Source organism: Limulus polyphemus, unplaced genomic scaffold (assembly GCF_000517525.1).
Source record: "Limulus polyphemus unplaced genomic scaffold, Limulus_polyphemus-2.1.2 Scaffold2261, whole genome shotgun sequence".
Classification (NCBI taxonomy): Eukaryota; Metazoa; Arthropoda; class Merostomata; order Xiphosura; family Limulidae; genus Limulus; species Limulus polyphemus.
In genome coordinates, this window is record NW_013667871.1 from 1 (window position 1) to 6305 (window position 6305).

Here is a 6305-nt window from a genome sequence, read left to right on the forward strand (position 1 = left end):
ATTACGCCTACTGCTACAAACAGGTAATTCCAATGTAGTGCCCTCAATTTTAAAAGACTCGTCTAGTGTTATGTCCTTTTTACTCTGATTGACTTTTTCGATGTTGAATAACACCATATCAGGTGAAAAAAAAGTATTTATTCTACAGATATTTACTGGTTCGTTTATCCAGATGATTAGAATAAATACATACCCTAACTTATCTCCATTACTTAAATTGGATATGGTCTTGTCCACTACATTCTGAATATTCTCATTAAGAGTGTCCATAATGTTTGTAAAAGGCTGTCCCTATTATTTTGGATTAAATGATGTATTGTATGTTGTAGCAATTGTGTCGTACTTTTCAAACTGTTTATTCCCTGTTTTTCTAATTATTAAATGTCCATCTTCCTGCCTGTAAGAGAAAGAAGTATGTGCAATCATTTAACTTTGTATAAGTGTAAAAAATGTATTAATCAAATGTCAACATAATTTTGTAAACGATATGAAAGCAACTTACACTATTAAGAGTCTCTAACTTTTCAGTTTTTTCAACAGTTAGAGGCCATAGAAGAAAGTAAGTTCTGTCTAATTGCAAGCATGCATTTCTTTGTAATTCGTTTAGTTCGTCACAACTAATGGATAGTAGGATCATATCTTATATAAATACTTACAGCTGATGAGTTGTCATAATTATTATTAGTCGAACTATAAGATGTCGAATTTGCATTAAGGTTGAATTCAAACTGATATGACTGCAGTTTATATAGGGATGAATGACTGCTTACTGTATATTGCAAAATAAAGTTGGTCAACTTAGCACTGACCTTTGTTCATTAGTCATATGGCTGTCAATGACCTCAACTTGAAAATCAACTTCTTTTATTATCAGGTAATAGATGAAGACAGGAAGTATTAGATTTCATCCGATATGTATAGTAATGCTGATTTGTAAGTGATGATTAATATATTTTATGTTTTTTGTATAATTTTGAAGTGAAAAATAATACATCACATGATACTTTAACATCGTTTCTAAACCTATGTGAGGAAACATCTGTTTTGAAATGAAAAATACACGAACAAACTGCATTTTTTGAGTGAGCAATTATTTATCATTACATGGAATCGGAAACCTGTTAATATTTAAAAAGTAACAAAATTAGACTTTAAAAAGTCAAGATCTGTATTTTAACATAAGCAAGTTAAACTTCATTTGAAAGAATAGATGTGCCTTTTATTTTAAACCATAAATTTTATTTTGAAAGACAACAAAATCGAGACATTATCTCATGAAATTTTTATTGCTAACAACAACTATATAGCAAAATAGAATTATTTGCTATTGAACTCTGTGAAATACAAGAATTGTATACAAACGTTTTAGGTTATAAACTACGTTCAATTTGTGTGTTATTGATTACTTAATTCATTTAAATGTTATAATTGACGTAAAGTGAAAATTGAAAAATAAATAAATACGGAAATATAATTTCTGATTTGTCATCAAATATTTAAACTAATATATTTTTGAATCATTATAAGATGTACTACTAATAAAGTAAAGCTATTATATATTATTTTAAATGTATGTAGAGTGTGAAGAATATTTATGTTAAAACTGTTTCAATAAAAAAAATCTTCAATATTGTTCAACTCTTGTTTCCGCTCCCTTGTACTTTAATAATTTAGTCAGCTCAGCTGTCTTGAAGTTAGATAGAGTGATCAATGTTAGGCTGAAAACGTCACGATGAGTCTGAATGAAATGGCTCCATCATGTTAATGACCCACAAACAGAAGCAAAAAACTATGTATATGCAATCAGTTTCAGTAGTGATCTCTCAATGATAGATGTAGAAGTATTTATTAACACTTGAAGATAGTTCGTTTATATCAAATAGGCTGTACTCTAAAACCACAAAGTTTTATGAATTATAGTTTTATGGAATATTTTGCACTTCAAGTAAATGTTCTATAGAAAATCATGTATACATCTATACTTATAAAGTGAAACAGTAATAATGTGTGTTAAATTATTGTATGTGATAAATGTTTAGAGATTTGAATAATTATTTTAAGATGAAAAAAACCGTATTTAACAGGACAGATAATTATAAACAAGGTAAAATATTGTTGATTAAACACAAATTAGACAGTAAACATATTTGCTTTAGGCAATGTACGATAAAAGCATAACATACACAACAGTGCAATAATAACTTCTTTATTCAAGTAATGAGTTTTACTTGTGTAGTAACTTTTTAGGACGTATGTATATTAAGTATTGAAATGAATTGGTGATATTAATATTTTTGCATATAATTGTAAAATATATGTAATATGATTGAATATATAACTGAAAACTATAAACAAAAGTTGAGACACCACATGAAGACCTCTTATGGAACTACAATAACACTGCTCTTAGTAGTACCATCTGCCTGTTGTAATTAGTAAGATCATCTGTCTATAGTACCTTAGTAACACTATCTGCATGTTGTAATTAGTAAGATCATCTATCTATAGTACCTTAGTAACACTATCTGCATGTTGTAATTAGTAAGACCATCTTCCTATAGTCCCTTAGTAACACTATCTGCATGTTGTAATTAGTAAGACCATCTATCTATAGTACCTTAGCAACACTATCTGCCTATTGTAATTAATAAGACCATCTATCTATAGTACCTTAGTAACACTATCTGCCTATTGTAATTAATACGACAGTCTATTTATAGTACCTTAGTAACACTATCTGCCTATTGTAATTAATAAGACCATCTATCTATAGTACCTTAGTAACACTATCTGCCTATTGTAATTAATAAGACCGTCTATCTATAGTACCTTAGTAACACTATTTGCCTATTGTAATTAGTAAGATCATCTACCTTTAGCACCTTAGTAACAATATCCACCTCATTCCGTTCTTTTGAAGAATATGCAACTTAAATGTGTATAATTCTAAAAAAAATACAATATGAGAATGAGATAACATATTAGTTTCAAGGCTTTGATTGTTGTTGAAGCGAAAACTATAAAGTACATGATATGTTGAGACACATTAATATCTTTGATCTACATCACCATCTGGTGATTCTCTCACAAACTATCTGGATGCTCATCATTGATGAACTCATCATCTTCCTCTTCCTCTAGCAATATACCCAGGCCCGGCATGGCCAGGTGGTTAGGACGCTCGACTCGCATCCCCATCCCACCAAACATGCTCGCCCTTTCAGCCGTGGGGGCGTTATAATGTGACGGTCAATCCCACTATTCGTTGGTAAAAGAGTTGGCGGTGGGTAGTGATGACTAACTGCCTTCCCTCTAGTCTTACACCGCTAAATTTGGGACGGCTAGCGCAGATAGCCCTCGTGTAGCTTTGCGCGAAATTCAAAACAAACAAACAAGCAATATACCCCTAGCAGCATGTTCTCTGGTACCACTTCGTGAAACTATGATGTCACACCTTCCCTATCATCTGAAGCAGCCACGCCTGTTATGTAACAGTCATGTAACCCTCAGGTGACAGAAGTCTTTGTATGGTATTGTTACGTCTCCGTTTGTTAATTGATTTTCCGTAACTTCGTTCCGACGAAACTTTAGCGACACAAATCCTTACTTAATAAAACTGGTTTATTCTTTCCGAATACAACTTTACGATACACTTATTTTCAACAGTCGCACTATAACAAACTATAATAACGACGTTAACTTCAACAATACGTCTCTCTCTGACTGCAGTTCAATTACTCATTACTTACACACATTATTCCGTCACGTTGTCACCCTCTTATATATATACCAGACTACCCTATATCTAGTAATCTCCCGACTATTCCCGAAGGTTCGAGAGGTGGCGTGACACTAGTCACGTGACCTCGCTGACGCAACAGTATGTAACAATTATGTAATCCTCAGGTGCCGGCATTATTAGCATATTACTTAATAGTTATGTACCCAGTAGGTGGCGTCCTTTGTCTATTACGTAACAGTTCGTAACTTCAGGCGTCTTTTGGGCGTTCAAGCGACGGAATAACAACTGATATTCACTAGTTTAGACGTACTAGTGTAAGACTTATGTCTCTGTAATTCGAAGTTACCATATATGGACATCACCTTTCTCTACTCAATAATATATTACCGTATTGTGTTGTTAATGTCTTTAAGATTTCACTGAATGCTTTAAATGTTGACGTTCACTGTGAAACTTAAAAAATTGAAATAAGCTGCCCATATTTGACCTTCTGCTTAGCTTAGACTCCTTGTTGAATAATCACTACAATACGTTATTTACTTCTACATGCTTTATCTACATTAATATTTGCCTTAAATATTACAAAATATAACGTATAATATTCACTTCTACATACGTTATCTTTATGAGTATGCATCTTAAATATTACACAATTTCCCCGAAAGGGCACCAAAAGCCGCCTGGAGGGGTTACCCGTTTTAACCAGTAGCACCACCATACAGTAGTGTGTCGTCTGTCATTCAGTCAGTACACACTAAAATGACGTCATATGAGGCACACGCTTAACGTTGCAATTTGTACTGACGTGACGTCAGTAAAACGTAAGCATACCATGAATCACGAGAAGAATTAAGCACTCTGTAGGCTAAAACAAAACATGACATATGAACTTCAAAAGCAAGAAATGAAAATATTTTTTACTCCTAATTTTGGTTTAATTTATACTTTTGAAATAGAACACTCCCAAGGACCCTGCGGAAGTACATCTAATGTACTATATTTTATCTAGCCCTACTTGTGTTATCTCTAGAGTAAGCGTTTTAAGTATTGCATAATGTGCTGTGTGCTATATACTTCTACTTCTTGTATCTAAATGAACACCCGCCTTAAATACTCATATTATGTTGTATGTTATTCACTTCTACATCCAGAATCTACTTGAGTATCCGTGCTAAATATTTAAAGTGTATTTTTAACTAAACATGTATTTCGTTTTTTACGTTGTCACTGTACTTACAGTGATTCAACAGTCTTGAATTTTTGTTACAACCATTTCAAAGTAATTTCTTCGAACTTATATTATTATAAAACATGTATAATTACGTTTTTTTTTTAGTTTTATTGTCTTGTTAACTTGGTCACCAATGTTAGTTTCAAACTTTTTTTCTTACATGGTGATAAAACCGTGGTTTTCTTTAAAGTTAAAAGAGTAATTTTCTTCGAGTTGTCAATTTCATGAAACGATTAATCGTAATAGTGGGAACTGAAAATCAAAGGATTCAGGGTTGAGATGAACACGTTTACCCCACTAACTCACAAATTGTTGATCAAGTTGAAAATCCCTATACTGAATTTCATTACAATCCGAATAGTCGTACTGTCGCGGACGGAGGTTTGATGATAGATTTTCTGATATGGCGTAATGCTACACTATAGCATTGAAAATTATGTTGTTGGAAGAATTCCATATTCAAGTGACCGAAGAACGACTACATAGATCAAAATGCAGCTAACAAAATAGTGCCCCCCTTTCTTCTAAACTGGATGAAACAGATCTCAACACCCAGAAAAATGTGCTAAACATTTTTAAGATTCCAGTAATTACAGGCTTCATAATGACTTAATTAGTAGAATAGTGTTATTTATATAGTATGTGTGTTTCAGTCCTTCCAAAGTATACCAACTGTTAAATACTCTAAAAGAAGTAATTTACGTGACGTAGTAATACAACAAATAATCCACATGTCAGATTCTTGCCATAAACATCAAACATTTGTATAAAACCTCTCACACAAATTCATTGGGATTTAAATAAAACTGCAAAGTAGCCAAAATGTACATCATTAAATCACGTAAAATTGTTACGCATTAATCTCGTATGTCGAATGTTTTGTTTAATAAAACTGTAAAGTAGTCAAAATGTACATCATTAAATCATGTAAAATTGTTAAGCATTAATCTCGTATGTCGTGTATTTTGTTTAATAAAACTGTAAAGTAGCTAAAATGTACATCATTAAATCATGTAAAATTGTTAAGCATTAAACTCGTATGTCGTATGTTTTGTTTAATAAAACTGTAAAGTAGCTAAAATGTACATCATTAAATCATGTAAAATTGTTACGCATTAAACTCGTATGTCGTATGTTTTGTTTAATAAAACTGTAAAGTAGCCAAAATGTACATCATTAAATCATGTAAAATTGTTACGCATTAAACTCGTATGTCGTATGTTTTGTTTAATAAAACTGTAAAGTAGCCAAAATGTACATCATTAAATCATGTAAAATTGTTATGCATTAAACTCGTATGTCGTATGTTTTGTTTAATAAAACTGTAAAGTA